Consider the following 18,588-nt stretch of genomic DNA (forward strand, 5'->3'; position numbering starts at 1 on the left):
CTTCTGTGGGGAAACCCCCCAGATCCCAAGGGCAAACAGCCAGGCCCTCTCAGGACACACTGGAGCCTTGCTCTCCCCCTCTGTCCTTTCCCCACCGTGGGCACCCCGTGCAGTCGCTCCCAGGTTTCAGGACATGTCTCCCATGGAGGGACCCCAGCAGGACTGCTCAGTGACCTGAGCCTGCTTGGGATAATTCCCCTGGGCTGTGCCGCTCTAGTCCAGGCTGTGCCCGCACTGCCAAGCAGCAGAAAGTGCAGCTCAAGCCTCAGCAGGGCTCAGGCCCAGAGGCACAGCAATTACCTCCTGTGCCTGTGCCTGGCATGGCCTCCCTTCCTGGAGCTGAGGCTGGCATGCAACCACTGCTTCTTCCGGGAAATGCTTCCTTCTGCACAGGCTCTCCTTTCATTTCTGGAGAATGGAAAAGAGACAGCTGCATCAGATGAAAACATTCCTGACTGGGAATGGGGAAGGGGACAATTTCAGGAGGCATCACTTGTGAAAGGAAAGCATAAGGGTCAGAAAACACCCAGGATTTTGGGACAACCCAAGGCTGCTTCCTTCCCCAAACAGCCCCAACATCTGATCTGCCTGGACACCAGGAAATTGCAGAGCATCTGAGGGTGGGCATGGCCTGTGGTGCAATTGGGGCTGTCTGCCAGCTGTTGCCAAATGCCTTCCTGCAGAGGCTGGGCAGAAGCTGCAGCCAGGCCAGGCTGGGAAACAGCCCTGCAGGGCGTGAAAGCAGCAGCGGGGCAGCGAGGCTGCCATGGATCCCTTCCTGCTGTGCCGGGCACGGCGTGTCCAGATGTGCAGCCAAAGCCCCCGGCTGCTGAGTCCCAGGAGCAGCATGAGGGAAATGCACCCACCTTGTCTTCTCTGCAGACATTCCTTCAGCATTTGCCACATGATTTCTAATGGGTCCTGGAATTTCCTGCCTGCCATGTCTTTGGTCTCTCCTGTCAGAGGACCTTAAGAGAAAGTAGTTCCATTTCCCAGCAATGGACCCCACAAAAGCAGGGCTCAGCCTGAGGGGTCAGCAGGGACACACTACTCACCCCTGCCATGGGAGCTGGCCATTTGTGCAGCATCCAAGGTAGGAGTTGGTGAGGTCGTCCCTGCAGACACGCCTGTAACACAACAGCCACAGAAGCTTCTGTCACCTGCTTCTTACCAGTCAGTCAAACATTACGCCTTGGTGGGACAGTGAGAACATACCTGCAGAATGCTCAGAGTGCTTCACAACTTCAGAGCGCCAGGCTAATGGAGAATCCTTCCCAGCATCCCAGTCTGGAAGCAAACCAAGATGAGAACTGTTTCCATTGTGTGCCAGGGCTGGCTCTGGCCCTGGGCTGCCGGCAGGGCTCCCGCTCGGGGCTGCTCCTGTGCCTTGGGCCTCTGGGCACTCAGGGCCAGCTCCGCAGCAGCTGCAGCGCCAGGGACGTTGCTGCACCAGTCCCGTTTCCCCGGGGCTCTGAACCAGCTCCAGAGGCCTGGAAGCCGAGGCGCCTCCAGCTTTGGCTGCTGCCGGGCCGGGCAAGGGCAGGCCCTGGGGGAAGAGCTGCTGCCACACAGCCCCGGCCAGGCCTGAGCCCGGCACAGCAATTACCTGCTGTGCCTGTGCCCATGTCTGGCTTTGCCTTCCTTCCTGCAGCAGGGGCTGGCACCGAAGATGGAGTGCTTCCTTCAAGAAATACCACCTTCCACTGAAACACTATGTCCATCTCTTGACAAAGGAAGGGAGACAGCTGCATCAGATGGAGCTGTTCCCCACTTGGGTGGTGGCATCAGAGGTAATATTTGTGAAATTTATGGAGCAGGAAAATGGCCAGGTTACAGTGGCATGATGAGAGCACTTCCACCGCCAAACAACCACCCTTTTCCTAATCTGCAGGGCTGGATATAGTGGGGGATCTCAGGGTGTGTTACAGTTTGGGCATGGCCTGTCAGCTGATGCCAAATAACTTCCGGCAGAGGCTGGGCAGAAGCTGCAGCCAGGCCAGGCTGGGAAACAGCCCTGCAGGGCGTGAAAGCAGCAGCGGGGCAGCAAGGCTGCCATGGATCCCTTCCCACTGTGCCGGGCACGGCGCGTCCAGATGTGCAGCCAAAGACCCCGGCTGCTGACTCCCAGGGGAAGCATGAGGGAAATGCACCCACCTTCTCTTGTCTGCAGGGGTTCCTTCAGCTCTTGCCTCATCTGTTTGGATGGTTCCAGGGATATCTTATCTGTTGTATCTTGGATTTTCCCTGTTGGAGTACCTTAGAGAAAAATATTTCCATTTCCCAGGAATGGATCCCAGAAAAGCAGGGCTCAGCCTGTGGGGCCAGCAGGGACACACTACTCACCCCTGAGATGGGAGCTGGGCTTGAGTGCAGCATCCAAGGTAGCAGCTGGAGAAGCTGGAGAAGTCTTCCCTGTAGACACATCTGTAACACAACAGCCACAGAAGCTTCTGTCACCTGGTGCCTGCCCGCTTGTCTACAATTCTTCCTTGGTGGCACACTGAGAACATACCTGCAGGAGGCTCCACGGGCTTCAAAACTTTATTCATCCAAGCTGATGGAGAAGCCTTCCCAGCACCCTCATCTACAATGCAGCACAGATGAGAACATTTTCCAGTGTGTGCTGGGATCTCTTTCTGCCACAGGGAACTGGGCACGGCCAGGGAGTCGGCTAAGGCCATGGGAGCCAGATGTGAATAGACATGGCCAAAGCTGCCCAGGGGCCTGGGGAGCTCTGGGCTGGCTCCTGGTCACTCTCCACACTCTTTCCCTGCCCTCAGCAACATCCCTGGGAGGGGTGGCTGCAGCAGTGCAGGGACCTGGAACTCTCCCCCTCACACACAGAAGAAATCCTCCCTAAAGCATGGGGGAAAACTGCAGCAGGCAGTGCCACAGCTATCCATCCTGCCCTCCCTCTGTCCCTCCTGCCCTCCTTCTGTGGGGAAACCCCCCAGATCCCAAGGGCAAACAGCCAGGCCCTCTCAGGACACACTGGAGCCTTGCTCTCCCCCTCTGTCCTTTCCCCACCGTGGGCACCCCGTGCAGTCACTCCCAGGTTTCAGGACATGTCTCCCATGGAGGGACCCCAGCAGGACTGCTCAGTGCCCTGAGCCTGCTCGGGATAATTCCCCTGGGCTGTGCTGCTCTAGTCCAGGCTGTGCCCGCACTGCCAAGCAGCAGAGAGGGCAGCTCAAGCCTCAGCAGGGCTCAGGCCCAGAGGCACAGAAATTACCTCCTGTGCCTGTGCCTGGCATGGCCTCCCTTCCTGGAGCTGAGGCTGGCATGCAACCACTGCTTCCTCCCGGAAATGCTTCTTTCTCCGCAGGCTCTCCTTTCATTTCTGGAGAATGGAAAAGAGACAGCTGGATCAGATGAAAACATTCCTGACTGGGAATGGGGAAGGGGACAATTTCAGGAGACATCACTTGTGAAAGGAATGCATAAGGATCAGAAAACACCCAGGATTTTGGGACAACCCAAGGCTGCTTCCTTCCCCAAACAGCCCCAACATCTGATCTGCCTGGACACCAGGAAATTGCAGGGCATCTGAGGGTGGGCATGGCCTGTGGTGCATTTGGGGCTGTCTGCCAGCTGATGCCAAATGCCTTCCTGCAGGGGCTGGGCAGAAGCTGCAGCCAGGCCAGGCTGGGAAACAGCCCTGCAGGGCGTGAAAGCAGCAGCGGGGCAGCGAGGCTGCCATGGATCCCTTCCTGCTGTGCCGGGCACGACGTGTCCAGATGTGCAGCCAAAGCCCCCGGCTGCTGAGTCCCAGGAGCAGCATGAGGGAAATGCACCCACCTTGTCTTCTCTGCAGACATTCCTTCAGCATTTGCCACATGATTTCTAATGGGTCCTGGAATTTCCTGCCTGCCATGTCTTTGGTCTCTCCTGTCAGAGGACCTTAAGAGAAAGTAGTTCCATTTCCCAGCAATGGACCCCACAAAAGCAGGGCTCAGCCTGAGGGGTCAGCAGGGACACACTACTCACCCCTGCCATGGGAGCTGGCCATTTGTGCAGCATCCAAGGTAGGAGTTGCTGAGGTCGTCCCTGCAGACACGCCTGTAACACAACAGCCACAGAAGCTTCTGTCACCTGGTTCTTACCAGTCAGTCAAACATTACGCCTTGGTGGGACAGTGAGAACATACCTGCAGAATGCTCAGAGGGCTTCACAACTTCAGAGCGCCAGGCTAATGGAGAATCCTTCCCAGCATCCCAGTCTGGAAGCAAACCAAGATGAGAACTGTTTCCATTGTGTGCCAGGGCTGGTTCTGGCCCTGGGCTGGCGGCAGGGCTCCCGCTCGGGGCTGCTCCTGTGCCTTGGGCCTCTGGGCACTCAGGGCCAGCTCCGCAGCAGCTGCAGCGCCAGGGACGTTGCTGCACCAGTCCCGTTTCCCCGGGGCTCTGAACCAGCTCCAGAGGCCTGGAAGCCGAGGCACCTCCAGCTTTGGCTGCTGCCGGGCCGGGCAAGGGCAGGCCCTGGGGGAAGAGCTGCTGCCACACAGCCCCGGCCAGGCCTGAGCCCGGCACAGCAATTACCTGCTGTGCCTGTGCCCGTGTCTGCCATCGCCTTCCTTCCTGCAGCAGGGGCTGGCACCGAAGATGGAGTGCTTCCTTCAAGAAATACCACCTTCCACTGAAGCACTATGTCCATCTCTTGACAAAGGAAGGGAGACAGCTGCATCAGATGGGGCTGTTCCCCACTTGGGTGGTGGCATCAGAGGTAATATTTGTGAAATTTATGGAGCAGGAAAATGGCCAGGTTACAGTGGCATGATGAGAGCACTTCCACCTCCAAACAGCCACCCTTTTCCTAATCTGCAGGGCTGGATATAGTGGGGGATCTCAGGGTGTGTTACAGTTTGGGCATGGCCTGTCAGCTGATGCCAAATAACTTCCGGCAGAGGCTGGGCAGAAGCTGCAGCCAGGCCAGGCTGGGAAACAGCCCTGTAGGGCGTGAAAGCAGCAGCGGGGCAGCGAGGCTGCCATGGATCCCTTCCCGCTGTGCCGGGCATGGCGTGTCCAGATGTGCAGCCAAAGCCCCCGGCTGCTGACTCCCAGGGGAAGCATGAGGGAAATGCACCCACCTTCTCTTGTCTGCAGGGGTTCCTTCAGCTCTTGCCTCATCTGTTTGGATGGTTCCAGGGATATCTTATCTGTTGTATCTTGGATTTTCCCTGTTGGAGTACCTTAGAGAAAAATATTTCCATTTCCCAGGAATGGATCCCAGAAAAGCAGGGCTCAGCCTGTGGGATCAGCAGGGACACACTACTCACCCCTGAGATGGGAGCTGGGCTTGAGTGCAGCATCCAAGGTAGCAGCTGGAGAAGCTGGAGAAGTCTTCCCTGTAGACACATCTGTAACACAACAGCCACAGAAGCTTCTGTCACCTGGTTCCTGCCCGCTTGTCTACAATTCTTCCTTGGTGGCACACTGAGAACATACCTGCAGGAGGCTCCAAGGGCTTCAAAACTTTATTCATCCAAGCTGATGGAGAAGCCTTCCCAGCACCCTCATCTACAATGCAGCACAAATGAGAACATTTTCCAGTGTGTGCTGGGATCTCTTTCTGCCACAGGGAACTGGGCACTGCCAGGGGGTTGGGTAAGGCCATGGGAGCCAGATGTGAATAGACATGGCCAAAGCTGCCCAGGGGCCTGGGGAGCTCTGGGCTGGCTCCTGGTCACTCTCCACACTCTTTCCCTGCCCTCAGCAACATCCCTGGGAGGGGTGGCTGCAGCAGTGCAGGGACCTGGGACTCTCCCCCTCACACACAGAAGAAATCCTCCCTAAAGCATGGGGGAAAACTGCAGCAGGCAGTGCCACAGCTATCCATCCTGCCCTCCCTCTGTCCCTCCTGCCCTCCTTCTGTGGGGAAACCCCCCAGATCCCAAGGGCAAACAGCCAGGCCCTCTCAGGACACACTGGAGCCTTGCTCTCCTCCTCTGTCCTTTCCCCACCGTGGGCACCCAGTGCAGTCGCTCCCAGGTTTCAGGACATGTCTCCCACGGAGGGACCCCAGCAGGACTGCTCAGTGCCCTGCGCCTGCTCGGGATAATTCCCCTGGGCTGTGCTGCTCTAGTCCAGGCTGTGCCCGCACTGCCAAGCAGCAGAGAGGGCAGCTCAAGCCTCAGCAGGGCTCAGGCCCAGAGGCACAGCAATTACCTCCTGTGCCTGTGCCTGGCATGGCCTCCCTTCCTGGAGCTGAGGCTGGCATGCAACCACTGCTTCCTCCGGGAAATGCTTCTTTCTCCGCAGGCTCTCCTTTCATTTCTGGAGAATGGAAAAGAGACAGCTGCATCAGATGAAAACATTCCTGACTGGGAATGGGGAAGGGGACAATTTCAGGAGGCATCACTTGTGAAAGGAAAGCATAAGGGTCAGAAAACACCCAGGATTTTGGGACAACCCAAGGCTGCTTCCTTCCCCAAACAGCCCCAACATCTGATCTGCCTGGACACCAGGAAATTGCAGAGCATCTGAGGGTGGGCATGGCCTGTGGTGCAATTGGGGCTGTCTGCCAGCTGTTGCCAAATGCCTTCCTGCAGAGGCTGGGCAGAAGCTGCAGCCAGGCCAGGCTGGGAAACAGCCCTGCAGGGCGTGAAAGCAGCAGCAGGGCAGCGAGGCTGCCATGGATCCCTTCCTGCTGTGCCGGGCACGGCGTGTCCAGATGTGCAGCCAAAGCCCCCGGCTGCTGAGTCCCAGGAGCAGCATGAGGGAAATGCACCCACCTTGTCTTCTCTGCAGACATTCCTTCAGCATTTGCCACATGATTTCTAATGGGTCCTGGAATTTCCTGCCTGCCATGTCTTTGGTCTCTCCTGTCAGAGGACCTTAAGAGAAAGTAGTTCCATTTCCCAGCAATGGACCCCACAAAAGCAGGGCTCAGCCTGAGGGGTCAGCAGGGACACACTACTCACCCCTGCCATGGGAGCTGGCCATTTGTGCAGCATCCAAGGTAGGAGTTGCTGAGGTCGTCCCTGCAGACACGCCTGTAACACAACAGCCACAGAAGCTTCTGTCACCTGGTTCTTACCAGTCAGTCAAACATTACGCCTTGGTGGGACAGTGAGAACATACCTGCAGAATGCTCAGAGGGCTTCACAACTTCAGAGCGCCAGGCTAATGGAGAATCCTTCCCAGCATCCCAGTCTGGAAGCAAACCAAGATGAGAACTGTTTCCATTGTGTGCCAGGGCTGGCTCTGGCCCTGGGCTGGCGGCAGGGCTCCCGCTCGGGGCTGCTCCTGTGCCTTGGGCCTCTGGGCACTCAGGGCCAGCTCCGCAGCAGCTGCAGCGCCAGGGACGTTGCTGCACCAGTCCCGTTTCCCCGGGGCTCTGAACCAGCTCCAGAGGCCTGGAAGCCGAGGCGCCTCCAGCTTTGGCTGCTGCCGGGCCGGGCAAGGGCAGGCCCTGGGGGAAGAGCTGCTGCCACACAGCCCCGGCCAGGCCTGAGCCCGGCACAGCAATTACCTGCTGTGCTTGTGCCCGTGTCTGGCTTTGCTTTCCTTCCTGCAACAGGGGCTGGCACCGAAAATGGAGTGCTTCCTTCAAGAAATACCACCTTCCACTGAAACACTATGTCCATCTCTTGACAAAGGAAGGGAGACAGCTGCATCAGATGGAGCTGTTCCCCACTTGGGTGGTGGCATCAGAGGTAATATTTGTGAAATTTATGGAGCAGGAAAATGGCCAGGTTACAGTGGCATGATGAGAGCACTTCCACCGCCAAACAACCACCCTTTTCCTAATCTGCAGGGCTGGATATAGTGGGGGATCTCAGGGTGTGTTACAGTTTGGGCATGGCCTGTCAGCTGATGCCAAATAACTTCCGGCAGAGGCTGGGCAGAAGCTGCAGCCAGGCCAGGCTGGGAAACAGCCCTGTAGGGCGTGAAAGCAGCAGCGGGGCAGCGAGGCTGCCATGGATCCCTTCCCACTGTGCCGGGCACGGCGCGTCCAGATGTGCAGCCAAAGACCCCGGCTGCTGACTCCCAGGGGAAGCATGAGGGAAATGCACCCACCTTCTCTTGTCTGCAGGGGTTCCTTCAGCTCTTGCCTCATCTGTTTGGATGGTTCCAGGGATATCTTATCTGTTGTATCTTGGATTTTCCCTGTTGGAGTACCTTAGAGAAAAATATTTCCATTTCCCAGGAATGGATCCCAGAAAAGCAGGGCTCAGCCTGTGGGGCCAGCAGGGACACACTACTCACCCCTGAGATGGGAGCTGGGCTTGAGTGCAGCATCCAAGGTAGCAGCTGGAGAAGCTGGAGAAGTCTTCCCTGTAGACACATCTGTAACACAACAGCCACAGAAGCTTCTGTCACCTGGTGCCTGCCCGCTTGTCTACAATTCTTCCTTGGTGGCACACTGAGAACATACCTGCAGGAGGCTCCACGGGCTTCAAAACTTTATTCATCCAAGCTGATGGAGAAGCCTTCCCAGCACCCTCATCTACAATGCAGCACAGATGAGAACATTTTCCAGTGTGTGCTGGGATCTCTTTCTGCCACAGGGAACTGGGCACGGCCAGGGAGTCGGGTAAGGCCATGGGAGCCAGATGTGAATAGACATGGCCAAAGCTGCCCAGGGGCCTGGGGAGCTCTGGGCTGGCTCCTGGTCACTCTCCACACTCTTTCCCTGCCCTCAGCAACATCCCTGGGAGGGGTGGCTGCAGCAGTGCAGGGACCTGGAACTCTCCCCCTCACACACAGAAGAAATCCTCCCTAAAGCATGGGGGAAAACTGCAGCAGGCAGTGCCACAGCTATCCATCCTGCCCTCCCTCTGTCCCTCCTGCCCTCCTTCTGTGGGGAAACCCCCCAGATCCCAAGGGCAAACAGCCAGGCCCTCTCAGGACACACTGGAGCCTTGCTCTCCCCCTCTGTCCTTTCCCCACCGTGGGCACCCCGTGCAGTCACTCCCAGGTTTCAGGACATGTCTCCCATGGAGGGACCCCAGCAGGACTGCTCAGTGCCCTGCGCCTGCTCGGGATAATTCCCCTGGGCTGTGCCGCTCTAGTCCAGGCTGTGCCCGCACTGCCAAGCAGCAGAGAGGGCAGGTCAAGCCTCAGCAGGGCTCAGGCCCAGAGGCACAGAAATTACCTCCTGTGCCTGTGCCTGGCATGGCCTCCCTTCCTGGAGCTGAGGCTGGCATGCAACCACTGCTTCCTCCCGGAAATGCTTCTTTCTCCGCAGGCTCTCCTTTCATTTCTGGAGAATGGAAAAGAGACAGCTGGATCAGATGAAAACATTCCTGACTGGGAATGGGGAAGGGGACAATTTCAGGAGACATCACTTGTGAAAGGAATGCATAAGGATCAGAAAACACCCAGGATTTTGGGACAACCCAAGGCTGCTTCCTTCCCCAAACAGCCCCAACATCTGATCTGCCTGGACACCAGGAAATTGCAGGGCATCTGAGGGTGGGCATGGCCTGTGGTGCATTTGGGGCTGTCTGCCAGCTGATGCCAAATGCCTTCCTGCAGGGGCTGGGCAGAAGCTGCAGCCAGGCCAGGCTGGGAAACAGCCCTGCAGGGCGTGAAAGCAGCAGCGGGGCAGCGAGGCTGCCATGGATCCCTTCCTGCTGTGCCGGGCACGACGTGTCCAGATGTGCAGCCAAAGCCCCCGGCTGCTGAGTCCCAGGAGCAGCATGAGGGAAATGCACCCACCTTGTCTTCTCTGCAGACATTCCTTCAGCATTTGCCACATGATTTCTAATGGGTCCTGGAATTTCCTGCCTGCCATGTCTTTGGTCTCTCCTGTCAGAGGACCTTAAGAGAAAGTAGTTCCATTTCCCAGCAATGGACCCCACAAAAGCAGGGCTCAGCCTGAGGGGTCAGCAGGGACACACTACTCACCCCTGCCATGGGAGCTGGCCATTTGTGCAGCATCCAAGGTAGGAGTTGCTGAGGTCGTCCCTGCAGACACGCCTGTAACACAACAGCCACAGAAGCTTCTGTCACCTGGTTCTTACCAGTCAGTCAAACATTACGCCTTGGTGGGACAGTGAGAACATACCTGCAGAATGCTCAGAGGGCTTCACAACTTCAGAGCGCCAGGCTAATGGAGAATCCTTCCCAGCATCCCAGTCTGGAAGCAAACCAAGATGAGAACTGTTTCCATTGTGTGCCAGGGCTGGCTCTGGCCCTGGGCTGGCGGCAGGGCTCCCGCTCGGGGCTGCTCCTGTGCCTTGGGCCTCTGGGCACTCAGGGCCAGCTCCGCAGCAGCTGCAGCGCCAGGGACGTTGCTGCACCAGTCCCGTTTCCCCGGGGCTCTGAACCAGTTCCAGAGGCCTGGAAGCCGAGGCGCCTCCAGCTTTGGCTGCTGCCGGGCCGGGCAAGGGCAGGCCCTGGGGGAAGAGCTGCTGCCACACAGCCCCGGCCAGGCCTGAGCCCGGCACAGCAATTACCTGCTGTGCCTGTGCCCGTGTCTGGCTTTGCTTTCCTTCCTGCAGCAGGGGCTGGCACCGAAGATGGAGTGCTTCCTTCAAGAAATACCACCTTCCACTGAAACACTATGTCCATCTCTTGACAAAGGAAGGGAGACAGCTGCATCAGATGGAGCTGTTCCCCACTTGGGCGGTGGCATCAGAGGTAATATTTGTGAAATTTATGGAGCAGGAAAATGGCCAGGTTACAGTGGCATGATGAGAGCACTTCCACCGCCAAACAACCACCCTTTTCCTAATCTGCAGGGCTGGATATAGTGGGGGATCTCAGGGTGTGTTACAGTTTGGGCATGGCCTGTCAGCTGATGCCAAATAACTTCCGGCAGAGGCTGGGCAGAAGCTGCAGCCAGGCCAGGCTGGGAAACAGCCCTGTAGGGCGTGAAAGCAGCAGCGGGGCAGCGAGGCTGCCATGGATCCCTTCCCGCTGTGCCGGGCATGGCGTGTCCAGATGTGCAGCCAAAGCCCCCGGCTGCTGACTCCCAGGGGAAGCATGAGGGAAATGCACCCACCTTGTCTTGTCTGCAGGGGTTCCTTCAGCTCTTGCCTCATCTGTTTGGATGGTTCCAGGGATATCTTATCTGTTGTATCTTGGATTTTCCCTGTTGGAGTACCTTAGAGAAAAATATTTCCATTTCCCAGGAATGGATCCCAGAAAAGCAGGGCTCAGCCTGTGGGATCAGCAGGGACACACTACTCACCCCTGAGATGGGAGCTGGGCTTGAGTGCAGCATCCAAGGTAGCAGCTGGAGAAGCTGGAGAAGTCTTCCCTGTAGACACATCTGTAACACAACAGCCACAGAAGCTTCTGTCACCTGGTGCCTGCCCGCTTGTCTACAATTCTTCCTTGGTGGCACACTGAGAACATACCTGCAGGAGGCTCCAAGGGCTTCAAAACTTTCTTCATCCAAGCTGATGGAGAAGCCTTCCCAGCACCCTCATCTACAATGCAGCACAGATGAGAACATTTTCCAGTGTGTGCTGGGATCTCTTTCTGCCACAGGGAACTGGGCACGGCCAGGGAGTCGGGTAAGGCCATGGGAGCCAGATGTGAATAGACATGGCCAAAGCTGCCCAGGGGCCTGGGGAGCTCTGGGCTGGCTCCTGGTCACTCTCCACACTCTTTCCCTGCCCTCAGCAACATCCCTGGGAGGGGTGGCTGCAGCAGTGCAGGGACCTGGAACTCTCCCCCTCACACACAGAAGAAATCCTCCCTAAAGCATGGGGGAAAACTGCAGCAGGCAGTGCCACAGCTATCCATCCTGCCCTCCCTCTGTCCCTCCTGCCCTCCTTCTGTGGGGAAACCCCCCAGATCCCAAGGGCAAACAGCCAGGCCCTCTCAGGACACACTGCAGCCTTGCTCTCCCCCTCTGTCCTTTCCCCACCGTGGGCACCCCGTGCAGTCACTCCCAGGTTTCAGGACATGTCTCCCATGGAGGGACCCCAGCAGGACTGCTCAGTGCCCTGCGCCTGCTCGGGATAATTCCCCTGGGCTGTGCTGCTCTAGTCCAGGCTGTGCCCGCACTGCCAAGCAGCAGAAAGTGCAGCTCAAGCCTCAGCAGGGCTCAGGCCCAGAGGCACAGCAATTACCTCCTGTGCCTGTGCCTGGCATGGCCTCCCTTCCTGGAGCTGAGGCTGGCATGCAACCACTGCTTCCTCCCGGAAATGCTTCTTTCTCCGCAGGCTCTCCTTTCATTTCTGGAGAATGGAAAAGAGACAGCTGCATCAGATGAAAACATTCCTGACTGGGAATGGGGAAGGGGACAATTTCAGGAGGCATCACTTGTGAAAGGAATGCATAAGGATCAGAAAACACCCAGGATTTTGGGACAACCCAAGGCTGCTTCCTTCCCCAAACAGCCCCAACATCTGATCTGCCTGGACACCAGGAAATTGCAGGGGATCTGAAGGTGGGCATGGCCTGTGGTGCATTTGGGGCTGTCTGCCAGCTGATGCCAAATGCCTTCCTGCAGAGGCTGGGCAGAAGCTGCAGCCAGGCCAGGCTGGCAAACAGCTCTGCAGGGCGTGAAAGCAGCAGCGGGGCAGCGAGGCTGCCATGGATCCCTTCCTGCTGTGCCGGGCACGGCGTGTCCAGATGTGCAGCCAAAGCCCCCGGCTGCTGAGTCCCAGGAGCAGCATGAGGGAAATGCACCCACCTTGTCTTCTCTGCAGACATTCCTTCAGCATTTGCCACATGATTTCTAATGGGTCCTGGAATTTCCTGCCTGCCATGTCTTTGATCTCTCCTGTCAGAGGACCTTAAGAGAAAGTAGTTCCATTTCCCAGCAATGGACCCCACAAAAGCAGGGCTCAGCCAGAGGGGTCAGCAGGGACACACTACTCACCCCTGCCATGGGAGCTGGCCTTTTGTGCAGCATCCAAGGTAGGAGTTGGTGAGGTCATCCCTGAAGACACGCCTGTAACACAACAGCCACAGAAGCTTCTGTCACCTGGTTCTTACCAGTCAGTCAAACATTACGCCTTGGTGGGACAGTGAGAACATACCTGCAGAATGCTCAGAGGGCTTCACAACTTCAGAGCGCCAGGCTAATGGAGAATCCTTCCCAGCATCCCAGTCTGGAAGCAAACCAAGATGAGAACTGTTTCCATTGTGTGCCAGGGCTGGCTCTGGCCCTGGGCTGGCGGCAGGGCTCCCGCTCGGGGCTGCTCCTGTGCCTTGGGCCTCTGGGCACTCAGGGCCAGCTCCGCAGCAGCTGCAGCGCCAGGGACGTTGCTGCACCAGTCCCGTTTCCCCGGGGCTCTGAACCAGCTCCAGAGGCCTGGAAGCCGAGGCGCCTCCAGCTTTGGCTGCTGCCGGGCCGGGCAAGGGCAGGCCCTGGGAGAAGAGCTGCTGCCACACAGCCCCGGCCAGGCCTGAGCCCGGCACAGCAATTACCTGCTGTGCCTGTGTCCATGTCTGGCTTTGCCTTCCCTCCTGCAGTAGGGGCTGGCACCGAAGATGGAGTGCTTCCTTCAAGAAATACCACCTTCCACTGAAGCACTATGTCCATCTCTTAACAAAGGAAGGGAGACAGCTGCATCAGATGGAGCTGTTTCCCACTTGGGTGGTGGCATCAGAGGTAATATTTGTGAAATTTATGGAGCAGGAAAATGGCCAGGTTACAGTGGGATGATGAGAGCACTTCCACCTCCAAACAGCCACCCTTTTCCTAATCTGCAGGGCTGGATATAGTGGGGGATCTCAGGGTGTGTTACAGTTTGGGCATGGCCTGTCAGCTGATGCCAAATAACTTCCGGCAGAGGCTGGGCAGAAGCTGCAGCCAGGCCAGGCTGGGAAACAGCCCTGCAGGGCGTGAAAGCAGCAGCGGGGCAGCGAGGCTGCCATGGATCCCTTCCCGCTGTGCCGGGCACGGCATGTCCAGATGTGCAGCCAAAGCCCCCGGCTGCTGACTCCCAGAGGAAGCATGAGGGAAATGCACCCACCTTCTCTTGTCTGCAGGGGTTCCTTCAGCTCTTGCCTCATCTGTTTGGATGGTTCCAGGGATATCTTATCTGTTGTATCTTGGATTTTCCCTGTTGGAGTACCTTAGAGAAAAATATTTCCATTTCCCAGGAATGGATCCCACAAAAGCAGGGTTCAGCCTGTGGGGTCAGCAGGGACACACTACTCACCCCTGAGATGGGAGCTGGGCTTGAGTGCAGCATCCAAGGTAGCAGCTGGAGAAGCTGGAGAAGTCTTCCCTGTAGACACATCTGTAACACAACAGCCACAGAAGCTTCTGTCACCTGGTGCCTGCCCGCTTGTCTACAATTCTTCCTTGGTGGCACACTGAGAACATACCTGCAGGAGGCTCCAAGGGCTTCAAAACTTTCTTCATCCAAGCTGATGGAGAAGCCTTCCCAGCACCCTCATCTACAATGCAGCACAGATGAGAACATTTTCCAGTGTGTGCTGGGATCTCTTTCTGCCACAGGGAACTGGGCACGGCCAGGGAGTCGGGTAAGGCCATGGGAGCCAGATGTGAATAGACATGGCCAAAGCTGCCCAGGGGCCTGGGGAGCTCTGGGCTGGCTCCTGGTCACTCTCCACACTCTTTCCCTGCCCTCAGCAACATCCCTGGGAGGGGTGGCTGCAGCAGTGCAGGGACCTGGAACTCTCCCCCTCACACACAGAAGAAATCCTCCCTAAAGCATGGGGGAAAACTGCAGCAGGCAGTGCCACAGCTATCCATCCTGCCCTCCCTCTGTCCCTCCTGCCCTCCTTCTGTGGGGAAACCCCCCAGATCCCAAGGGCAAACAGCCAGGCCCTCTCAGGACACACTGGAGCCTTGCTCTCCCCCTCTGTCCTTTCCCCACCGTGGGCACCCCGTGCAGTCGCTCCCAGGTTTCAGGACATGTCTCCCACGGAGGGACCCCAGCAGGACTGCTCAGTGCCCTGCGCCTGCTCGGGATAATTCCCCTGGGCTGTGCTGCTCTAGTCCAGGCTGTGCCCGCACTGCCAAGCAGCAGAGAGGGCAGCTCAAGCCTCAGCAGGGCTCAGGCCCAGAGGCACAGCAATTACCTCCTGTGCCTGTGCCTGGCATGGCCTCCCTTCCTGGAGCTGAGGCTGGCATGCAACCACTGCTTCCTCCGGGAAATGCTTCTTTCTCCGCAGGCTCTCCTTTCATTTCTGGAGAATGGAAAAGAGACAGCTGGATCAGATGAAAACATTCCTGACTGGGAATGGGGAAGGGGACAATTTCAGGAGGCATCACTTGTGAAAGGAATGCATAAGGATCAGAAAACACCCAGGATTTTGGGACAACCCAAGGCTGCTTCCTTCCCCAAACAGCCCCAACATCTGATCTGCCTGGACACCAGGAAATTGCAGGGGATCTGAAGGTGGGCATGGCCTGTGGTGCAATTGGGGCTGTCTGCCAGCTGATGCCAAATGCCTTCCTGCAGAGGCTGGGCAGAAGCTGCAGCCAGGCCAGGCTGGCAAACAGCTCTGCAGGGCGTGAAAGCAGCAGCGGGGCAGCGAGGCTGCCATGGATCCCTTCCTGCTGTGCCGGGCACGGCGTGTCCAGATGTGCAGCCAAAGCCCCCGGCTGCTGAGTCCCAGGAGCAGCATGAGGGAAATGCACCCACCTTGTCTTCTCTGCAGACATTCCTTCAGCATTTGCCACATGATTTCTAATGGGTCCTGGAATTTCCTGCCCGCCATGTCTTTGGTCTCTCCTGTCAGAGGACCTTAAGAGAAAGTAGTTCCATTTCCCAGCAATGGACCCCACAAAAGCAGGGCTCAGCCAGAGGGGTCAGCAGGGACACACTACTCACCCCTGCCATGGGAGCTGGCCTTTTGTGCAGCATCCAAGGTAGGAGTTGGTGAGGTCGTCCCTGCAGACACGCCTGTAACACAACAGCCACAGAAGCTTCTGTCACCTGCTTCTTACCAGTCAGTCAAACATTACGCCTTGGTGGGACAGTGAGAACATACCTGCAGAATGCTCAGAGTGCTTCACAACTTCAGAGCGCCAGGCTAATGGAGAATCCTTCCCAGCATCCCAGTCTGGAAGCAAACCAAGATGAGAACTGTTTCCATTGTGTGCCAGGGCTGGCTCTGGCCCTGGGCTGGCGGCAGGGCTCCCGCTCGGGGCTGCTCCTGTGCCTTGGGCCTCTGGGCACTCAGGGCCAGCTCCGCAGCAGCTGCAGTGCCAGGGACGTTGCTGCACCAGTCCCGTTTCCCCGGGGCTCTGAACCAGCTCCAGAGGCCTGGAAGCCGAGGCGCCTCCAGCTTTGGCTGCTGCCGGGCCGGGCAAGGGCAGGCCCTGGGAGAAGAGCTGCTGCCACACAGCCCCGGCCAGGCCTGAGCCCGGCACAGCAATTACCTGCTGTGCCTGTGTCCATGTCTGGCTTTGCCTTCCCTCCTGCAGTAGGGGCTGGCACCGAAGATGGAGTGCTTCCTTCAAGAAATACCACCTTCCACTGAAGCACTATGTCCATCTCTTAACAAAGGAAGGGAGACAGCTGCATCAGATGGAGCTGTTTCCCACTTGGGTGGTGGCATCAGAGGTAATATTTGTGAAATTTATGGAGCAGGAAAATGGCCAGGTTACAGTGGGATGATGAGAGCACTTCCACCTCCAAACAGCCACCCTTTTCCTAATCTGCAGGGCTGGATATAGTGGGGGATCTCAGGGTGTGTTACAGTTTGGGCATGGCCTGTCAGCTGATGCCAAATAACTTCCGGCAGAGGCTGGGCAGAAGCTGCAGCCAGGCCAGGCTGGGAAACAGCCCTGCAGGGCGTGAAAGCAGCAGCGGGGCAGCGAGGCTGCCATGGATCCCTTCCCGCTGTGCCGGGCACGGCATGTCCAGATGTGCAGCCAAAGCCCCCGGCTGCTGACTCCCAGAGGAAGCATGAGGGAAATGCACCCACCTTCTCTTGTCTGCAGGGGTTCCTTCAGCTCTTGCCTCATCTGTTTGGATGGTTCCAGGGATATCTTATCTGTTGTATCTTGGATTTTCCCTGTTGGAGTACCTTAGAGAAAAATATTTCCATTTCCCAGGAATGGATCCCAGAAAAGCAGGGCTCAGCCTGTGGGGTCAGCAGGGACACACTACTCACCCCTGAGATGGGAGCTGGGCTTGAGTGCAGCATCCAAGGTAGCAGCTGGAGAAGCTGGAGAAGTCTTCCCTGTAGACACATCTGTAACACAACAGCCACAGAAGCTTCTGTCACCTGGTGCCTGCCCGCTTGTCTACAATTCTTCCTTGGTGGCACACTGAGAACATACCTGCAGGAGGCTCCAAGGGCTTCAAAACTTTCTTCATCCAAGCTGATGGAGAAGCCTTCCCAGCACCCTCATCTACAATGCAGCACAGATGAGAACATTTTCCAGTGTGTGCTGGGATCTCTTTCTGCCACAGGGAACTGGGCACGGCCAGGGAGTCGGGTAAGGCCATGGGAGCCAGATGTGAATAGACATGGCCAAAGCTGCCCAGGGGCCTGGGGAGCTCTGGGCTGGCTCCTGGTCACTCTCCACACTCTTTCCCTGCCCTCAGCAACATCCCTGGGAGGGGTGGCTGCAGCAGTGCAGGGACCTGGAACTCTCCCCCTCACACACAGAAGAAATCCTCCCTAAAGCATGGGGGAAAACTGCAGCAGGCAGTGCCACAGCTATCCATCCTGCCCTCCCTCTGTCCCTCCTGCCCTCCTTCTGTGGGGAAACCCCCCAGATCCCAAGGGCAAACAGCCAGGCCCTCTCAGGACACACTGGAGCCTTGCTCTCCCCCTCTGTCCTTTCCCCACCGTGGGCACCCCGTGCAGTCGCTCCCAGGTTTCAGGACATGTCTCCCACGGAGGGACCCCAGCAGGACTGCTCAGTGCCCTGCGCCTGCTCGGGATAATTCCCCTGGGCTGTGCTGCTCTAGTCCAGGCTGTGCCCGCACTGCCAAGCAGCAGAGAGGGCAGCTCAAGCCTCAGCAGGGCTCAGGCCCAGAGGCACAGCAATTACCTCCTGTGCCTGTGCCTGGCATGGCCTCCCTTCCTGGAGCTGAGGCTGGCATGCAACCACTGCTTCCTCCGGGAAATGCTTCTTTCTCCGCAGGCTCTCCTTTCATTTCTGGAGAATGGAAAAGAGACAGCTGGATCAGATGAAAACATTCCTGACTGGGAATGGGGAAGGGGACAATTTCAGGAGGCATCACTTGTGAAAGGAATGCATAAGGATCAGAAAACACCCAGGATTTTGGGACAACCCAAGGCTGCTTCCTTCCCCAAACAGCCCCAACATCTGATCTGCCTGGACACCAGGAAATTGCAGGGGATCTGAAGGTGGGCATGGCCTGTGGTGCAATTGGGGCTGTCTGCCAGCTGATGACAAATGCCTTCCTGCAGAGGCTGGGCAGAAGCTGCAGCCAGGCCAGGCTGGCAAACAGCTCTGCAGGGCGTGAAAGCAGCAGCGGGGCAGCGAGGCTGCCATGGATCCCTTCCTGCTGTGCCGGGCACGGCGTGTCCAGATGTGCAGCCAAAGCCCCCGGCTGCTGAGTCCCAGGAGCAGCATGAGGGAAATGCACCCACCTTGTCTTCTCTGCAGACATTCCTTCAGCATTTGCCACATGATTTCTAATGGGTCCTGGAATTTCCTGCCCGCCATGTCTTTGGTCTCTCCTGTCAGAGGACCTTAAGAGAAAGTAGTTCCATTTCCCAG

At 57.5% G+C, this 18,588-nt stretch overlaps 1 long non-coding RNA gene across 1 annotated transcript in view; it reads right to left on the reverse strand.

Moving 5' to 3' along the window:
- Positions 1–4,544: 4,544 nt before the first annotated feature.
- LOC135307046 (uncharacterized) overlaps positions 4,545–18,588 on the reverse strand; it is a 177,661-nt gene continuing 163,617 nt past the window's right edge. The window contains exon 3 of the long non-coding RNA XR_010367788.1: positions 4,545–4,655. This is a non-coding gene — a long non-coding RNA (uncharacterized LOC135307046). The remainder of the gene's footprint in view (positions 4,656–18,588) is intronic.

Source organism: Passer domesticus, chromosome 9 (genome assembly GCF_036417665.1).
Source record: "Passer domesticus isolate bPasDom1 chromosome 9, bPasDom1.hap1, whole genome shotgun sequence".
Taxonomy (NCBI): domain Eukaryota; kingdom Metazoa; phylum Chordata; class Aves; order Passeriformes; family Passeridae; genus Passer; species Passer domesticus.